We start from the raw sequence: 21,026 nt of genomic DNA on the forward strand, positions 1-21,026 counted from the left end.
GAATAGCAGCATCAACCCCTTCTACCTAAGGTTGATGCTGCTATTCACCCCAGAGACAACCACAGAGTTGTCTGTGTGAGAAGCATCTAGATTATAGAGCACTTCCTATAATTGGAGAGTGTGCCTGATGACTTCTGATTTGTGGGCACATAAAGGAAATTTTATGCATGCTTCAATCTATATTTTAAGTTTGACCATACCTAACACGCCTATCAACAGTAGTCATTTTAGTATAATGAGAATATGTGAATTTTTTCCTTTTATTTATTTTCAAAATATGATTTAAGGGTATGCCTTTAATAGAAATAGAAAATAATAAAAAGAAATAAGAATAGTGACAGAGTAAAAGCAAGAGAGACATGAAGATGTTTTTCATATATAGGTTTCTTACATTTCATTTTTTTTGTGACTGAATGTATTGCAGTTCTTATTTTGATCCTTGAGAGTGCATATTGTTATTAGCAGACACTGTCAGCTGGTGAAAAGGGCACAGATCCGGAGACTTAGGGAGCTTAGGTTTTAAACCTGGCTCTCTTGTAAAAGAAAAAAGAAACAAAAAAATCATTTGGTAATATGTGCATCCCTCCATCTTTCTTCTTGACTATAGTTCTGTGTTTTTTGAGATGAGTCTCACTCTGTTGCCAGGTTGGAGTGCAGTGATGCGATCTCGGCTCACTGCAACCTCTGCCTCCAAGGTTCAAGTGGTTCTCCTGCCTCTCACCTCGAGTAGCTGCGACTACAGGCGCGGGCCAACATGCCCAGCTAATTTTCATATTTTTAATAGAGACGGGGTTTCACCATGTTGGCCAGGATGGTCTCGATTCCTTTACTTCGTGATCTGCCCACTTTGGCTTCCCAAAGTGTTGGGATTACAGGTGTGAGCCACCGCGCCCGGCCAGTTCTGTGATTTTAATAAGCCTTTAAACCTCAGCCTCAGGTAGCTCTTTTGTTGAGCGGTCATTTCCTCACCATGTGATTGTACAACATTGATAAACATATAATCTGTTATTTATTTTAGCTATTCAAAAAACATTTTTAGGCTCCTCCCGCGAATCGCAGCCCCTGGGACTAGGGTTGCTCCATCTGTGCTCCACCTCGCAATGACTTCCTACAGCTATCTCCAGTCGTCCGCAACCTCGTCCTTCCGGGCCATGCGCTGCAGCTCCGTACATTTTGGGCCGCGCGTCGCGTTTTGCGCGCTCAGCAAGCACCGGGGGTTCCAGCGGCCGCGGCGTGTCTGTGTCCTCCGCCTGCTTCCTGTCCTCGTCCTCCTCGAGGGGCTACGGCGGCGTCCTGGCCGCGTTCAACGGGCTGCTGGCGGGCAAGGAGCTCACCAGGCATAACCTCAAGGACCGCCTGGCCTCCTACCTGGACAAGGTGCGCGCCCTGGCGGCAGCCAACGGCGAACTGGAGATGAAGATCTGCAACTTGTACCAGAAGCAGGGGCCCGGGCCCTTCCGCGACTATAGCCACTACTGCAAGACCATTCAGGACTTGCGGGACAAGGTTCTTGGTGCCACCATTGAGAACTCCAGGATTGTCCGGCAGATCGACAGCGCCCGTCTAGCTGCAGATGACTTGCGAACCAAGTTGGAGACGGAGCAGGCTCTGTGCATGAGCGTGGAGGTCATCAACGGCCTGTGCAGGGTGCTGGACGAACTGACCCTGGCCATGACCGACCTGGAGATGGAGATCGAAGGCCTGAAGGAATAGCTGGCCTACCTATAGAAGAACTATGAAGAGGAAATCAGTGTGCTGAGGGGCTAAGGGGGAGGCCAGGTCAGTATGGAGGTGGATTCGGCTCCGGACACCGATCTCACCAAAATCCTAAGTGACATGCGAAGCCAATAGGAGGTCATGGCCGAGAAGAACTATAAGGATGCTGAAGACTGGTTCACCAGCTGGACTGAATAATTGAACTGGTAGGTCGTGGGCCACATGGAGCAGCTCCAGATGAGCAGTCTGAAGTCGCAGACCTGTGGCACACTCTCCAGGGTCTTGAGATGGAGCTGCAGTCACAGCTGAGCATGAAAGCTGCCTTGGAAGGCACACTGGCAGAAACCAAGGCTCCCTTTGGAGCCCAGCTGGTGCAGATCCAGGCGCTGATCAGCGGTAACGAAGCCCAGCTGGGCGATGTTCGAGCTGATAGAGAGCGGCAGAATCAGGAGTACCAGTGGCTCATGGACATCAAATCGCGGCTGGAGCAGGAGATCACCACCTAACGCAGCTTGCTCAAGGGCCGGGAAGATCACACTACAACAGCCTGTCTGCCTCCAAGGTCCTCTGAAGCTGCAGGCTCTGGGGCTTCTGCTGTCCTTCGGAGGGTGTCTCCTGGGTAGGGGGATGGGAAGGAAGGGACCCTTACCCCTAGCTCTTCCCTGACCTGCCAATAAAATGTTATGGTCCAAGGAATATATATCTATACACACACACACACACACACGTACATATTATATAAAAATATATTATAAAAAAAATATAACATAATATCTATAACACATATAAAATATAAAAACAACACATGATTGTTGTGAAAATGTGGAAAACACAGCAAACGAATCAGAATTTCATAAATATCACCCCTGACTTTACCACCCAGTGAGATCCACATTACTTGCACTTTGTTGAATCTACTTCCCATTTGTTTATCCATTACACGCTAAGAAAGGTAAAAGCAGGGAATCCATCTTTATCCAACTCAGTGATCCTGGTCAGGCAAGGAGGCACTTAACACATGTGTTGAATGTATAGGATATAAGCATGGTTTCCTTATTACCTTTTTTTTTTTGAGATGGAGTCTTGCTCTGTCACCTAGGCTGGAAAGCAGTGGCGTGATATCAACTCACTGCAACCTCCGCCTCCCAGCTTCAAGCAATTCTCCTGCCTCCACCTCCCAGGGAGTAGCTGAGATTACAGGCACACCACCATGCCTAGTTAGTTTCTAAATTTTTAGTAGAGATGGGGGTTTCACCATGTTGGCCAGGCTGGTCTTGAACTCCTGACCTCAGGTGATCCACCCGCCTCGGCCTCCCAAAGAGCTAGGATTATAGGTGTGAGCTGTTGCACCTGGCTGTTTCCTTATTATCTTTTTCAAAACTCTCTTGTGACTCAGGCTTAATTTATTCCATGCCTTAAAAATAGGCCTTCTCAAAAACTTGGTACCTCTTGTTTTTTTTCAGGGCCTGTTCCTGTTTACCCTTTAGTCTCCCAATTATCTTGTGGGGCTTCTAGGACAGACTTCCCCTGCTCTGGTGCATACTTGTAGAATGATAGAGTGGTGGATGTAGACAGGCCCAGGGAATCTTCTGTTCTCTTCTTTAGTTTCCAAGAGGAAAATCCAAGGCATTCAGAGGGAACTAGATCAGAGTTATAGAGAAGGTTCTCAGTGGACACTGGACTCATCTTGAAACTCCTATAGCCCTCACCCCAGAACAGAACATCTGGAACCTGATGATATAGTCAATCTTGAGATATTCCTGTCCTTGTGTAGAGAAGTCAACTAGAGTTTAATTTATATCTCTACTTCAACTTATGAGGCATTACTTTGCTGATACAAGGTCTGATTTAGATTTTGTAGGCTTTCCTCCCCACTAACACTACAAAGAAGAATCCTTAGGGAGTCTCATAACTGTCACATTGGTCTCTGTTGACCTTAAGTTTACTTCTCAGAATACTCTGAAGTGCTTCATTTGCATTCCTTCAGTCTTATTTTTCTGTTTTAAGTATTACATGTTCTGTCATCTATATGCATTTTTTTGAGCATAGCCTTTAACGTAGGAATACAGGAAAGATCTGAAGAAGCCCAGTCAGCAGCCATGTTACATAGTAATTCATGTTAGTGCTTGAAATTATTGTGTCAATTTTAATGGAATTTATATAGTTCTGGAATAAATCTGTGTTGTTTTAGTGCTCAGCTCTACAAAAAACTTCCTGCTTACAATTAATAAGAAACGTTCACGTTATGAGAGATAATCCTCTGAAGTATATTTTCAGTGAGGAAAGGCAGAGGGAGTCCATCTTCCATTCATCCTGAGTCTTCTGTCAATTGCCTCCTGTGAAGACCAGTTGCGCAGTGATCAAGATTGCAGGCTTGATTCTCAAGGCCCAGGAGCAGCTAAGCGCATTAAAACACACACTTTGGGTGCTAAACGAACCAAACTAATTCTGGGAGAGTTTTAGAAACATATCTGCTTTGCAAAGTGCTTCAATCACATGATCTCCCATTTTTGTTTCTTTGTTAGGCTTTTTTGCTTCTGATTATTTAAATCTACAAATCAAGACTATATTTTTATGGTACACAACATGATGTTTTGAAATATATATATAGTGTGAAAGGGCTAAATCAAGCTAATTAACATATGCATTACCCCACATATTTATTAATTTGTGGTGAGAATACTTGAAATTCACTCTCAGCAATTTTCAAGTACACAATACATTGTTATTAATTATAGTCACCATGTTGTACAGTAGCAGCTGCTTCAATAAATGTTGGAAAACTGAATATTTTAGACCCTTATCTCACACTATATACAAAAATTAACTAAAAAATAAAGACTTAAATGTAAGATCCGAAACGGTAAAGCTACTAGGAAAAAAATTATGTTTCTAAGAATTTTTGTTCAATTTTTGTATTACTTTTCAATATGCTGCACTTCCATATGATACGTGCAGATCGTTAGTACTGCATTCAAGTGTCAGGAAATTATAAAGTAGGGGGATATATATTAAGGGCCACATATCTTCAAACACATTATGTCCTTCAAATTACTTCCTCTCAATCCTAGCAATGACCGAAATTAATTTTCATATGTAATGGGCGCTTTAAAAATAAAAGTGATACACAACAAAAGAAAACAAATGGGAAGAATGAGACGATGTCTCTTTTAGCAGCAGTAAGCAGTTGCAACACGACTGTGACCATACAACATCAACTCCAGCAGCTGCCAACTCGCTAGCCAGGCGCGCTGGTGGTAACCAGGCGCGCTGGTGGTAACCAGGCGCGCTGGTGGTCGCCAGGCCCCCCATTGCGCTTGCGCGTAGCGGCAGCGTTCCAAGGAACCCAGGCCGGCCGGGCGCTCTTCCCGTCCCAGTTTATCTAGGACCCTGCGCTCGCGCTGGCGCCGCCCCACCGTAGCTTTCCAGCTTCGCTTTTCAGCCCCTGATGCTCGCTCAGCGAAGTGACAATGGGGAAGGGAGCAAGTGGCAGTGGCGGCGGCAGCCTAAGAGGCAGAAGGGGCGAAAGGGGCGAGGCCTGCGAAAGTTCCCCATGCAAGGAATTCCATTTTATGCCTGCAGACCTTGGGAAACTGGGATTTCACAGGGTGGAACTGCGGGACGCCCTCCTCCCCAAAGCGCGGAGGACAGGAAGCACCAGACACAGGAGGTACCGAGGGCCCATTTCCCGCTAGCCACCGGAGTTCAGTTCCACAGAATTCGAACCCGACTTCCAAGAACCCACCACTGGCCCCTCTGGTTGGTTATTATGATTCACTAATTTTCTGTTTAAAACCTGCAGAATTTTCGCATTGTCGGCACTTCTAAATATGTATGTATATATTTTCCGGTAACGTTATGGAACCTCCATGACCTACCTACCTACCACTCAGCCCCTTATTTGTAGCGTCGTCAAATACAAAATGCTTTAAAATCCTCAAAAACATGGCTGGCTCTTTGAACGCATTTGGGGCATTCCCTTTCTAGTATTGGTGTGTTAGACTTACTGTCAAAAATAGAATTACAGGACCTGGCGCTGTGGCTCACGCCTGTAATCCCAGCACTTTAGGAGGCCAAAGCGGGTGGATCACGAGGTCAAGAGATCGAGAGCATCCTGGTCAACATGATAAAACCCCGTCTCTACTAAAAATACAAAATTTAGCTGGGCATGGTGGCATGTGCCTGTAGTCCCAGCTCCTCGGGAGGCTGATGTGGGAGAATTGCCTGAACCCAGGAGGCAGAGATTGCTGTGAGCCGAGATCGCGCCATTGCACTCCAGCCTGGGTAACAAGAGCAAAACTCCCCCTCAAAAAAAAAAAAAAAAAAAATACAATTACAATGCAGTGTAAAAATATTGGTTATTATTTGGTCTTTTCCCCCCTCAGTAGTATACAGCATGAATCACAGGAGCATAGATCTGGAATTTTAACCTTGTTAATTAACATAATTTCCTCATCACTTCTGTGAGTCATGATCATGTGAAAACTGCTGAGAGTTAGACATGAGGTACAATGCAACACAACTTTTCTAAATGGAGATGCCAATGTCCTGCTTCCCACCCATCCCAATTTCTCTGGTGATTAATAGGTAAGAGTTTAAAAACTTGTAACTATTAGTGACGGGAACTCGCGAAAAAAGTTGCTAATTTGATTTGGTTTGGTGCTTTACCAATTCAACTAATTCGGAAAATAATAATACAGATAATGCTGAAATATAACTTTTGCTGCATACAATAGAAGATTGTGGCCCCGAGTAAGATATTTAAAGAAAGGGCCTGGAGTTTGCAGCTCCCCTCCCTCTCCCTGAAGAGAAGTTCAGCTGAAGGTGTCCCACTGTCTGCCCATCTTAGTAGGTGACATTTGAGGAGGCCCCCTTACAGGGGCTGTGAGATTCCAAGGGACCTCCTGCCTGGGTTAGCTTCCACCTAACAGTCTTTTCACTGTTCAGTGCCCCTTGTAACTTCTCTTGCTGACCATAGAGGGCTTGGCCCATCTTCTCAGGCTTCCTGGAGCAGAAAAGGCATGAATGTTCCAGCTTCTCCTGTCCTATGTCGAAACAACTGTCCTGATATTTTAAATATTTTGAAGACTTCCACCCTCATCATATAAATTATAGAAATTGGAACAATTCTACATACAACTACATCCTTGGGTTTTAATTCTGGCCCCGTCACTTAACAGCTGTGAAAGTTTGGACAAGTTATGAAATCATTTCAAGCCTATTTTCTACATTTGTAAAATGGCAATAGTAACAGTGCCTGTTTCCTAATGTTGTGGTGAAAACTGAATAAGATATTACATGTAAAGCCTTGATACATGAGCTATTAATAAGTATTATTTCCTTTATTTTGTTTTTTACTTCACTTCCTAAAAGCTGTGTTATTTTGGACACAGTTCATTCATGAAATGGGAGGGGCAGGTAATAGTAGAATCTACTGTTGCTGTTGTGAAGATTACATTAATGAGTGAAAAGCATTTAGAACAAGACCTGGCTTATATTAAATGGTAAAGAATGTTAACTAACTTTAATCCATTCATTGATGTTTAGATCTAGACCCTTAATTAATGGTGGACACAGAAGGAACAGAGTCAGTTCTCTTTTCTGTTTTCTATGTGTTCAGTGGGAAAGAAAGGAGCACCCAGACTTCCTTCAAGAACTCCCAGACTGCTGCTTTCTCTTCAGTGTGTACTATCTACTTCCAGACTGCTTTCCAGGCTCTTCCACTAGGTCTTGCTCTGACCTGAAGAGTGACTAAAGGAAGGTAGGATTCATGTTTGTTTTGGCTCTTAATTGAGTACTGGAAGACATTTAGGGGGCACCTATTCTGCAAACACAGAACCATCTTAAATGTGTGGGATATGGAGTGATCTTGGTGTTCTTCAGGGACACTTATACTTCTTTTGGTGTTCTTCAGGGACACTTATACTTCTCCCTTCAGGCTGACTGGTCATGGAAATCTATTTTCTAGTCTTCATTACTTCAGTTTGAGGCTCTAGCACTTGCTAAATCACACAAACTTTTGAGAGGATGTATACTGTTAAGTTTTCTGCAGTCAACATTCCTCAGTTCCTGCAGTCAGGATTGACTGAACATCTGGTATGGAAGGTTGGGTATTAGAAGCCAGGTATATGGTGAAGAGAGCATATCTGGTAAGCCCCCCTTTACAGACATCAAAGGCATACTTCCAGCCATTTACTGATGTTAGCTTTGCAGATTATGTAATGGTGCAGGTACAGTGAACCTAAAAGTGCTGGGTTTTCATGAAGGAGAGAAGGCAGGCCAATCAGATGAGAGGAGTGAAAGAATGGTACCAAAAAGGTTTTTCTTGACATTGTTTTTTCCATCTGGATTTTCACAGCTGGCTGCTTAAGCGCCAGGTAGGGAATGAGAAACATGTTTCTCTTCTGCTGCTTATCTAAAGTTTCCTAATTAAAGCAAAGCATATATCATGTATAGTTTCTACAGGCAGAACTCAGCATTTAGTCCAATGACCTACTGAAAGAGATAGCCCTTCACCTGGAAAACACTGCTTCTTAAGGCTCAATGTCGCTCTCTAGAGATGTTTTGAAAATAGCATCACAATTGCTGACTTGGCATCAGGAATGGGGTGGTGATGGGGTTGATGAGAAAGAATGTGTTTCTACTATAAGTTAAAATATTTTAAAAATATTTGGATGTCTGATCTCCTTGGCTGCCAGATTGTTAGTTCAACTTTCTCTTTATTTTCACTAAAACTGAAGGCTTTTCTAAACACAGAAGGCAGAGTACCTCCTGACATCTAGTACTAGGTTTTTTACCCTGTTGACTAATGCTTTAGGGTTAAAACAGAATATATTTTGGCCATGTGGTTATCTGAGAAAAACTTTTGGTCATCTTTAGTATGTGGAAAGAAATTTTTTATCCTTTTTTAAGGATGGTGAAGGATGGAAATGAGAACCAGCTCCCTAGAAAAATCTGCAAGACGGCCTGTGGGATACAGATACTTGCCTCCTAAATGTAGGCAGACTGCTGAGTGTTTTAGATCCAGTGATTACACAATCTGTTATAACATAAATAGATATCAATTTTAAGCTAAAAACGGATTTTGCTAGTGGGTCATGTGTAACAGCTCTCTCCAAATGAAAAAAAAATCTGATTGTAGTTAACTATGAGATATTTTAACAGACTAAAACTATAAAAAAGATTAAAGAATCTGTTTCCCATACTGTATATCTTTCTAAACCACAACCAAAACCAAACAGCTATATGTGGATTAATTTCTTGAATAGTCCTGGGGAAGGTCTCAGTTATGCTGGTGATTATATCTGTATAGAAATAGTTGAGAACCAACACACTTATTTTCTTAAAACTGTGCTTTTACTTTCATGGAAAATAACCCATTGCACACTGAATTGGGTTGTTTGGTAGACAAGATTTTAGTCAGCACTATTGTAGGGAAGAGTCAAATTCTTGGCAGGGCCTGGAAAAGAGGGTCTGGGATCTATGGATACTTCCATAAATATACTTACCAGATTTAACATATAACACACAATATATACGGGAATTACACAGTCTATTTGGAAACAGCAGTATTGCTAATATGCAAAGAAATGAGAGAAAGGCTTTGGCCTAAGTTCCTGGAACATTTGTGTGATTGCTGTTTTGAGTTTCAGGAATACTTCTGCAAAAGGTCTTTACCTTTCAGAAAGACCACTTATCCCTACCCTACAGTGGTTTAGTTAAATAATTTATAATTTTCAGTTACATTTAATTACTTTTTCACCTCACTACTCTTAGAAATGCCATCTCATATTGAATAATGACATTGTGTTTATTTGTTGGGTAGACCAGTAAAGTCAAAATAAAGGTTTTAAGTTTGCAAATGTAGAAAACTGTTATTTAAACAATCAAAAAAGAAAGAAAATAAGAGGACTTGATTTATGATATAGCATTTAATTATGCTGTTTAAGAATGTTTTTACAAATTTAAAACAGAGTTTTCTAACCTGGGTCTGTGAACTACAGATGAATTGTTAGACTGCACAAGGTCTGTGAATTTACTGATATGATAAGCAGAATTTCAAATGTGTGTGCATATGTGCTCTTTGTTGGATATAGATTTTTCTCACTTACATGAGATTGCCAATGATGTTCAAGAATTTTAAAAAACCCATTTAAAAACCACCAGTTTATAGGAGCCATGCATGCCAAATTTTAAGTTAAAAAAAAAAGAATATGTAGACAATTTGTAAAAGTTGCCATAAAATTAATTTTCTCCTAAATGGTAATTGAAGGATATCTGAGAACATCTTTTCAAATAAATATTTTTCTTAAGTGACTGTTACAAGCAAAGAATGCATTATGCTTTCTTGGCATAATGTACTTGTTCCAATATTTAAGGCATGGAGTTTGTCACACTGAGTAGTGACATTCATTTGTAAAATTGATAGCATGAAAAAATAGAACAAACTTGCTGTCTCAGGGAACTGAATTTTTGGATTATTGTATATATCATATAATACATATATATAGAATATTTGGATTATTGTGTATATAGTATAATAAACATGGATAATATTTTAAGAAATTTAGTACATATCTCTCACTTTTGATAAATACTTCAGTTTCCCAGTCACTTTCATATCCACTATCTTGTTTGAGCTTCACAACTAACTCATGCATAGATTGTAAGAATTATAATTCTCTTGATTTTAGATTAAGCAAAGTGAGGTTGTTGCATGAGTTCACCACAGCTAATATGAATCAGATTTCAATTTGGATCTCTTGACTTCTAAAATTTTAGAGTTTTAAAATTGTAACTTATTCTTTCCCTATGTGTAACAATAGAAGCTAGTATTCTTTTTTTTTGAGATGGAGTTTTGCAGTTCGCCCAGGCTGTAGTGTAGTGGCGTGATCTCGGCTCACTGCAATCTCCACCTCCTGGGTTCAATCAATTCTCCTGCCTCAGCCTCCCTAGTAACTGGGACTACAGGCCTGTGCTGCCATTCCCAGCTAATTTTTTTGTATTTTTAGTAGAGACAGGGTTTCACCATGTTGGCCTAGATGGTCTTAATCTCCTGACCTCGTGATCTGCCCACCTCGGCCTCCCAAAGTGCTGGGGTTACAGGCGTGAGCCACTGTGCCTAGCCGAAGCTACTGTTCTTTAAGAACTTAGAGGGCACTCTCAGGATCACATGTTGATTGTTACTATGACTGTTGTTATCACTACATAGTTCAAAATAAATCTTCTCATGATTTAAGCCTTCTGATAATATGGAGTCTAAGCATGGTGATAAACACTATCACAGGATTGTTTTCTAATAAAAGTGATTGTTAACAAAGTTCACTTTGCAAGTGGCAAGTTTCAGACTCTTTCATAGCCATATCAATAAAATTATTCCTGTTATCATATAGTACTCGACTTAAGCACTCTAGCTCATATCCATATTTTGTTTATATGTCACATATAACAAGAAAAGATATTCATCTCTGCAAAAAGCAGCCTAAAATAAATATATTTATGGAATAAGGACATTAGAAAAATTTTCAGATGATTTACATATGGATATTCTGTATTATAAAATTTTAGGCTGTGTGCGGTGGCTCACACCTGTAATCCCAGAACTTTGGGAGGCCAAGGCAGGTGGATCATAAGGTCAGGAGTTCGAGACCAGCCTGACCAACATGGTGAAAACCCATCTCTTCTACAAAATAGAAATATTAGCCCGGTATGGTGGTGAGTGCCTCTAATCCCAGCTACTTGGGAGGCTAAGGCAGGAGAATTGCTTAAACCTGGGAGGCAGAATTTGCAGTGAACCAAGATCATGCCACTGTGCTCCAGCCTGGGCAACAGAGTGAGACCCTGTCTCAAAAAAAAAATTCTAAGTTTGGTTCAAAATTATTGACTGAGTGTTGAAATTATCAGACACTGTGATGGACTCTAGGCGTACAATGGTAAATATGATGAACCCTGATACAAGTTCTCAAGGAACTTGTGTTTAATGGAGAATTGGGACTCTAAGATCTTGATTGTGTCAAGTGATTTTTTTTTTTTTTTAAATTTTTTATTGGATTTTAGGTTTTGGGGTACATGAGCAGAGCATGCAAGACAGTTGCGTAGGTACACACATGGCAGGGTGCTTTTCTTTTCTTCTCCCCTTCACCCACATTTGGCATTTCTCCCCAGGCTATCCCTCCCCACCTCCCCCTCCCACTGGCCCTCCCCTTTTCCCCCCAATAGACCCCAGTGTTTAGTACTCCCCTTTCTGTGTCCATGTGTTCTCATTTTTCATCACCCACCTATGAGTGAGAATATGCGGTGTTTCATTTTCTGTTCTTGTGTCAGTTTGCTGAGGATGATGTTCTCCAGATTCATCCATGTCCCTACAAACGACACAAACTCATCATTTCTGATTGCTGCATAATATTCCATGGTGTATATGTGCCACATTTTTCCAATCCAGTCTATCATCAATGGGCATTTGGGTTGATTCCAGGTCTTTGCTATTGTAAACAGTGCTGCAATGAACATTCGTGTACATGTGTCCTTATAGTAGAACGATTTATAGTCTTTTGGATATATACCCAGTAATGGGATTGCTGGGTCAAATGGAATTTCTATTTCTAAGGCCTTGAGGAATCGCCACACCGTCTTCCACAATGGTTGAACTAATTTACACTCCCACCAACAGTGTAAAAGTGTTCCTTTTTGTCCACATCCTCTCCAGCATCTGTTGTCTCCAGATTTTTTAATGATCGCCATTCTAACTGGCGTGAGATGGTATCTCAATGTGGTTTTGATTTGCATCTCTCTGATGACCAGTGACGATGAGCATTTTTTCATATGATTGTTGGCCTCATCTATGTCTTCTTTTGTAAAGTATCTGTTCATATCCTTTGCCCACTTTTGAATGGGCTTGTTTGTTTTTTTCCTATAAATCTGTTTGAGTTCTTTGTAAATTCTGGATATCAGCCCTTTGTCAGATGGGTAGACTGCGAAAATTTTTTCCCATTCTGTTGGTTGCCGATCCACTCTAGTGACTGTTTCTTTTGCCATGCAGAAGCTGTGGAGTTTGATTAGGTCCCATTTGTCTATTTTGGCTTTTGTTGCCAATGCTTTTGGTGTTTTGTTCATGAAGTCCTTGCCTACTCCTATGTCCGGATGGTTTTGCCTAGATTTCCTTCTAGGGTTTTTATGGTACCAGGTTTTATGTTTAAGTCTTTAATCCATCTGGAGTTAATTTTAGTGTAAGGTGTCAGGAAGGGGTCCAGTTTCTGCTTTCTGCACATGGCTAGCCAGTTTTCCCAACACCATTTGTTAAACATGGAATCCTTTCCCCATTGCTTGTTTTTGTCAGGTTTATCATAGATTGTATAGTTGTATGTATGTTGTGTTGCCTCCGGTGCCTCTGTTTTGTTCCATTGGTCTATATCACTGTTTTGGTACCAGTACCATGCTGTTTTGATTACTGTAGCCTTGTAGTATAGTTTGAAATCCGGTAGTGTGATGCCCCCCGCTGTGTTCTTTTTGCTTAGAATTGACTTGGCTATGCGGGCTCTCTTTTGGTTCCATATGAAGTTCAAGGTGGTTTTTTCCAGTTCTGTGAAGAAAGTCAATGGTAGCTTGATGGGGATAGCATTGATTCTGTAAATTACTTTGGGCAGTACAGCCATTTTCACGATATTAATTCTTCCTAACCATGAACATGGAATGTTTCTCCATCTGTTTGTGTCCTCTCTGATTTCGTTGAGCAGTGGTTTGTAGTTCTCCTTGAAGAGGTCTCTTACGTTCCTTGTGAGTTGTATTCCAAGGTATTTTATTCTTTTTGTAGCAATTGCGAATGGCAGTTCGCTCTTGATTTGGCTTTCTTTAAGTCTGTTATTGGTGTAGACGAATGCTTGTGATTTTTGCACATTGATTTTATATCCTGAGACTTTGCTGAAGTTGCTTATCAGTTTCAGGAGTTTTTGGGCTGAGGCAATGGGGTCTTCTAGGTATACTATCATGTCGTCTGCAAATAGAGACAATTTGGCTTCCACCTTTCCTATTTGAATACCCTTTATTTCTTTTGCTTGCCTGATTGCTCTGGCTAGAACTTCCAGTACTATATTGAATAGGAGTGGTGAGAGAGGGCATCCTTGTCTAGTGCCAGATTTTAAAGGGAATGCTTCCAGTTTTTACCCATTCAGTATGATATTGGCTGTTGGTTTGTCATAAATAGCTTTTATTACTTTGAGATACGTTCCATCAATACCGAGTTTATTGAGGGTTTTTAGCATAAAGGGCTGTTGGATTTTGTCAAATACCTTCTCTGCGTCAATTGAGATAATCATGTGGTTTTTGTTTTTGGTTCTGTTTATGTGGTGAATTACGTTGATAGACTTGCGTATGTTGAATCAGCCTTGCATCCCTGGGATGAATCCTACTTGATCATGATGAATAAGTTTTTTGATTTGCTGTTGCAATCGGCTTGCCAATATTTTATTGAAGATTTTTGCATCTATGTTCATCATGGATATTGGCCTGAAGTTTTCTTTTCTCGTTGGGTCTCTGCCGGGTTTTGGTATCAGGATGATATTGGTCTCATAAAATGATTTGGGAAGGATTCCCTCTTTTTGGATTGTTTGAAATAGTTTTAGAAGGAATGGTACCAGCTCCTCCTTGTGTGTCTGGTAGAATTCGGCTGTGAACCCGTCTGGACCTGGGCTTTTTTTGTGTGGTAGGCTCTTAATTGCTGCCTCAACTTCCAACCTTGTTATTGGTCTATTCATAGTTTTCAGCTTCCTCCTGGTTTAGGCTTGGGAGGACACAGGAGTCCAGGAATTTATCCATTTCTTCCAGGTTTACTAGTTTATGCGCATAGAGTTGTTTGTAATATTCTCTGATGATGGTTTGAATTTCTGTGGAATCTGTGGTGCTTTCCCCTTTATCATTTTTTATTGCATCTATTTGGTTGTTCTCTCTTTTATTTTTAATCAATCTGGCTAGTGGTCTGTCTATTTTGTTGATCTTTTCAAAAAACCAGCTCTTGGATTTATTGAGTTTTTGAAGGGTTTTTCATGTCTCAATCTCCTTCAGCTCAGCTCTGATCTTAGTTATTTCTTGTCTTCTGCTGGGTTTTGAGTTTTTTTGGTCTTGCTCCTCTAGCTCTTTCAATTTTGACGATAGGGTGTCAATTTTGGATCTCTCCATTCTCCTCATATGGGCACTTATTGCTATATACTTTCCTCTAGAGACTGCTTTAAATGTGTCCCACAGGTTCTGGCACGTGTGTCTTCGTTCTCATTGGTTTCGAAGAACTTCTTTATTTCTGCCTTCATTTTGTTGTTTACCCAGTCAACATTCAAGAGCCAGTTGTTCAGTTTCCATGAAGCTGTGCGGTTCTGGGTCAGTTTCTGAATTCTGAGTTCTAACTTGATTGCACTATGGTCTGAGAGGCTGTTTGTTATGATTTCAGTTGTTTTACATTTGTTGAGCAGTGCTTTACTTCCAATTATGTGGTCAATTTTAGAGTAGGTGTGATGTGGTGCTGAGAAGAATGTGTATTCTGTGGATTTGGGGTGGAGAGTTCTGTAAATGTCTATCAGGTTTGCTTGCTCCAGGTCTGAGTTCAAGCCCTGGATATCCTTGTTGATTTTCTGTCTGGTTGATCTGTCTAGTATTGACAGTGGAGTGTTAAAGTCTCCCACTATTATTGTGTGGGAGTCTAAGTCTCTTTGTAAGTCATTAAGAACTTGCCTTATGTATCTGGGTGCTCCTGCATTAGGTCCATATATATTTAGGATCGTTAGGTCTTCTTGTTGTATTGATCCTTCTACCATTATGTAATGGCCTTCTTTGTCTCTTTTGATCTTTGTTGCTTTAAAGTCTATTTTATCAGAGATGAGAATTGCAACTCCTGCTTTTTTTTGCTTTCCATTAGCTTGGTAAATCTTCCTCCATCCCTTTATTTTGAGCCTTTGTGTATCCTTGCAGGTGAGATGGGTTTCCTGGATACAGCACACTGATGGGTTTTGGATTTTTATCCAATTTGCCATTCTGTGTCTTTTGATTGGTGCATTTAGTCCATTTACATTTAGGGTTAATATTGTTATGTGTGAATTTGATACTGCTATTTTGATGCTAAGTGGCTGTTTTGCCTGTTAGTTGTTGTAGATTCTTCATTATGTTGAAGCTCTTTAGCATTCAGTGTGATTTTGGAATGGCTGGTACTGGTTGATCCTCTCTATGTGTAGTGCCTCTTTTAGGAGCTCTTGTAAAGCAGGCCTGGTGGTGACAAAATCTCTGAGTACTTGCTTGTTTGCAAAGGATTTTATTTTTCCTTCACTTCTGAAGCTCAGTTTGGCTGGATATGAAATTCTGGGTTGAAAGTTCTTTTCTTTAAGAATGTTGAATATTGGCCCCCACTCTCTTCTGGCTTGTATTGTTTCTGCCGAGAGATCTGCTGTGAGTCTGATGGGCTTCCCTTTGTGGGTGACCCGACCTTTCTCTCTGGCTGCCCTTAGTATTCTCTCCTTTATTTCAACCCCGTTGAATCTGACGATTATGTGCCTTGGGGTTGCTCTTCTTGCGGAATATCTTTGTGGTGTTCTCTGTATTTCCTGCAATTGAGTGTTGGCCTGTCTTGCTAGGTGGGGGAAATTTTCCTGGATGATGTCCTGAAGAGTATTTTCCAGCTTGGATTCATTCTCTTCGTCCCCTTCTGGTACACCTATCAAATGTAGGTTAGGTCTTTTCACATAGTCCCACATTTCTTGGAGACTTTGTTCATTCCTTTTTGCGCTTTTTTCTCTGATCTTGGTTTCTCGTTTTATTTCATTGAGTTGGTCTTCGACTTCAGATATTCTTTCCTCTACTGGTCAATTCGGCTATTGAAACTTGCGTTTGCTTCGCGAAGTTCTCGTATTGTGTTTTTCAGCTCCTTTAATTCATTCATATTCCTCTCTAAGTTATCCATTCTTGTTATCATTTCCTCGAATCTTTTTTCAAATCTTTTTTCAAGGTTCTTAGTTTCTTTGCATTGATTTAATACATGATCTTTTAGCTCACAAAAGTTTCTCATTATCCATCTTCTGAAGTCTAATTCCGTCATTTCGTCACAGTCATTCTCCGTCCAGCTTTGTTCCCTTGCTGGTGAGGAGTTTTGTTCCTTTCTAGGAGGCGAGGTGTTCTGGTTTCGGGTGTTTTCCTCCTTTTTGCACTGGTTTCTTCCCATCTTTGTGGATTTTTCCGCTGGTCGTCTGCATAGTTGCTGACTTTTCGATTGGGTCTCTGAGTGGACACCCAGAATGTTGATGATGAAGTATTTCTGTTGCTTGATTTTCCTTCTACCAGTCTAGCCCCTCCACTGTACGACTGCTGAGGTCCGCTCCAGACCCTGCTTGTCTGGGGTGCACCTCTAGCAGCTGTGGCACAGCGAGGGATGCTACCAGTTTCTTTTTCTGCTGTCTTTGTCCCAGGATGATGCCTGCCTAATGTCAGTCTTTTGGATATAGAGAGGTCAGGGAGCTGCTTGAGGAGACAGTTTGTACTTTATAGGGGTTTAATTGCTGAGCTGTGCGCTCTGTTGTTCCTTCAGGGCTGTTAGGCTGCTATGTTTGATTCTGCTGCAACAGAGCTCATTAAAAAACCCTTTTTTTTTTTTTTTTCCTCAAATGCTCTGTGTTGAGGGGTTTGGGCTTTATTTTTGGATGTTCGATGAGGTGTCCTGCCCAGCTAGAAGGCAGACTAGCCACTGTTTGGCTGCCGAGGCTCTGCCCTGCCGTTGTGTGATTCGCCCTGTTCCTGCAGGCTCTGCTGTGGTCTCCACCACGCCCTGCGGCGGAGTCTCTTCGTTGTAGCATGTTGCCTCAGCAACGGCAGGCTGCGTCAGCAGTGGGCGTGTATCTCAGTAGGGACGGGTTGCCTCGGCAACGGCTGGCTGCGTCAGCAGTGGGCGTGTATCTCAGTTGGGGCGGGTTGCTTCGGGAACGGCTGGCTGCGTCAGCAGTGGGCGTGTATCTCAGTTGGGGTGGGTTGCCTCGGCAACGGCTGGCTGCGTCAGCAGTGGGCGTGTATCTCAGTTGGGGCGGGTTGCCTCCGTAGTGGTAGACACCCCTCCCTCACAGAGCGTCTCGGGCCGTCTGCTCGGGATAGTTTGAAATCGCGGTTTTGTTCGTCCCACTGGGTATCCCAAACGATCTGTCCCTACAATCCCCTGGGCTGGGCTACTGTCCAAGTCTCGTTCAGTCTCAAGTCCAGCCCTCTCAAGTCTCAGGTTGCCGGTTCAACAAGGCACCCGGACAAGCGCGCCCTGTGGGGATTGCTGGGTATGGCTGGCCGCCGCCGTCCCGGCTGCCGGCTTCGCCAGGCAGACCTACTGCCTGGCGTCCAGTGTCTTTTTTATACTTGGGAGTTTCCCCGTTCTGTGGGCAACAAAGATCAGTCTGGAAATGCAGCTCAGACTCACCGTTTGTGGATTCAACGTGAGCTCCAATCCTGGGTTGTTCTCACAGCGCTATCTTGAGTCCTCTTGTGATTTTTTTTTATACACAATATTTGTATAGTGAATCTGTGTGAATTTGTGGAAGCCAGGACATCAGGATATTGGTAGAGACCTCTTTCTACAAATTAGTTTCATGTTGTGGATGGAAGCTAGAGTTCATATTTGGTCTTTCCAGATGCCTGTCCTTTGTAAAGAAGGAAACTTTTCCTATTGGGGTTAATAAGTTTTCTGATATGAAGGATCTTTCAGCAGGGATTTGTTAAGCTCTTAGGAGAGTCACAGAGGAAAATTAAAACATAAGTGAGTAGTCATTATAAGGCAAATTACAATTTTCTACAAATTAGAGATACCATGACTTTTGACAGACCCTTCAAACTTAATGCAGCCTTGGTTTCTTCAACTTATTACATAAATTAAATATATTTTATCTATCTACATTACAGGATTGTGATAGCTCTCTGAATAATTTAACAAATGTATACTAATGAATAATTGCTGAAGATGAACAATTTGCTTTCTCATTTTTGGCTTATAGTTTTATTTTCTAAAAAAAAAAATCAAAAATTTGTATTCCTCCCCAAACTAAAAAAAAGCCCAGATTTTTAATTTCTTGATAAAATCTCATTACTGTGGAAAAAAATTATTAAATATAGACTCGTTAAATTTACCTTTGTTGTTGGTTTATTGACAATAATTGGAGGGAAAATAACAACCTTATTAAGTTATAATTTACATGCAGTCAAATTAATGCTTTGTAAGTGACAAATGATTTTTAGTAAATTTATGGAATTGTGGGCTGGGCGCGGTGGCTCAAGCCTGTAATCCCAGCACTTTGGGAGGCCGAGGCGGGTGGATCACGAGGTCAACAGATCGAGACCATCCTGGTTAACATGGTGAAACCCTGTCTCTACTAAAAATACAAAAAATTAGCTGGGCATGGTGGTGCGTGCCTGTATTCCCAGCTATTCAGGAGGCTGAGGCAGGAGAATTGCCTGAACCCAGGAGGTGGAAGTTGCAGTGAGCCGAGATCGTGCCATTGCACTCCAGCCTGGGTAACAAGAGCGAAACTCTGTCTCAAAAAAAAAAAAAAAAAAAAAAAAGAATTGTGCACTCATCTAGTTTTAGAACCTCCTACCATCCCCAAAATATCCATTAAACACATTTATAACCACTCCTTGTTCCTCAACCCCAGGAAACCACTGATTTGCTTACTGCTTTTATGGACTTGTTGTTACTGGAAATTTCAGATAAGTGAAATTATGCAATCTATAGACTTTATAGTATAACTCCCTCTATTTAGCATAATGTTTTTGAGAATCATCTGTGTTATAGCATTTATCAGTATTTCATTCCTTTTAATTCCTGAACAGTATTGTGTGGTATGAATATATACATTTTGTTGATACATTCACTAGTTTATGGGTCCTGAATTGTTTTCAGTTTTTAGCTACTATGAATAATGATGTTGTGAGCATTCACATACAACCATGTGGATATAGGTTATCATTCTCTTGAGAAGGTAGAAACCTTGTAGTAGAATTACTGAAATTTATAGTAAGTTCATGTTTAATATTTTTAAAAAGTGCCATATTGTTTTTTCAAGTAGCTGTATCATTTTACATTTCTACCAGCGATGTACAATGGTCCCAGTTTTTTCACATCTTTGCCAACACTTAGCATTGTCATTCTTTTTGATTATAACCATTCTAGTTGCTGCATAGTGGTATCTTATGTGGTTTTAATTTTCATTTTTCTAATGACTAATGATTTTGAGCATCCTTTTACATGCTTATTAGCCCTTTGTATATATTATTTGACAAAATGTTGACTCAAATTTTTTGCCTTTATTTTAATTTGGTTGTATATCTTTTTGAGTAGTAGAACTTCTTTAGGTATTCTGAATACAAGTTCTTTATCAGATATATAATTTGAAAATATTTTCTCCTGATCTGTGACTTGTCTTTTAATTTTCTTAACAGTGCTTTAGGAATAGGAAACTTTAATTATGATGCAGTACAATTTATTACTTTTGGTTTTAGAGATTTGGCTTTTGGAGTTAAATGTAGTCACTCTTTGCCTAATCTCAGGTACCAAAGATTTTGCATGTTTTCTTTTTGAATTTTTATACTTGTAGGTTTTACATTTATGTCTGATTTATTTTGAATTAGTATTTGAAAATAATGTGAGGTGTTTAGAAAATTGGTCAGGAAGACACTTTTGGAGTTTCATTTGAAAAATAGTGCCTTTAGCAAGTAAATGTGTAAGAAACAAATTGCCCAAATGAGCTCTTATCTTTTCTATTGTAAAATGAGGGCATTCTTATTACAAAAGAAGGTTAGAAGGGATTTATGACTTGTAGCATTGGAGTAGTAGGGACCAGATGTACCCTCTAACCTGGAACAACAACAACAAAGGCAAAAATTACACAAAATAATGTTTTTTAAGATAATCGACTTCAGGCAACCAAATATAGTGACCATTGAGAGACAGGAAAATGAGGCAAACCTTATGATTTCCCCAGTTTACTGCCTTGACAGAAATTCCAGATCTTGGGCAGGGAGGGAGAAACCAAGTGGAGCCCAGCAGACTTTCTCAACTAGGAAGACCAAAGCAATTAGAATGATTAGAAGAGTCTCCTGGAAAACAGAAAGATACACAGGGAAAGAACTCTAGGTATTTGCAAATGGTCACCTACAGTTTTCAGCCGAGTACTGTTTAATACATGACTGTGAAGAAAACTATGCTAGGCCAGAAAAAGAACTATCCAAAAGGTTTAGCTATAACAGCTTACGTGGCTCACATCAGACCCTAAATTGTGTTTGTTCTCACTAGACAGACTAGACATCTC

General features: G+C 40.9%; 1 long non-coding RNA gene and 1 pseudogene across 5 annotated transcripts in view; both read left to right on the forward strand.

The window, feature by feature from the left end:
• Positions 1-66: 66 nt before the first annotated feature.
• LOC100406319 (keratin, type I cytoskeletal 19 pseudogene) lies at positions 67-2,417 on the forward strand (annotated as a pseudogene).
• A 2,627-nt stretch (positions 2,418-5,044) lies between these two features.
• Positions 5,045-21,026, forward strand: part of LOC103792494 (uncharacterized) — a 235,358-nt gene continuing 219,376 nt past the window's right edge. For all 5 annotated transcript variants that reach the window (XR_004741866.3, XR_013534828.1, XR_013534829.1 and 2 more), the window contains exons 1-2: positions 5,045-5,475; positions 7,337-7,477. This is a non-coding gene — a long non-coding RNA (uncharacterized LOC103792494). The remainder of the gene's footprint in view (positions 5,476-7,336; positions 7,478-21,026) is intronic.

The sequence above is a fragment of the Callithrix jacchus genome, chromosome 4 (assembly GCF_049354715.1).
Source record: "Callithrix jacchus isolate 240 chromosome 4, calJac240_pri, whole genome shotgun sequence".
In the NCBI taxonomy this organism is placed as follows: domain Eukaryota; kingdom Metazoa; phylum Chordata; class Mammalia; order Primates; family Cebidae; genus Callithrix; species Callithrix jacchus.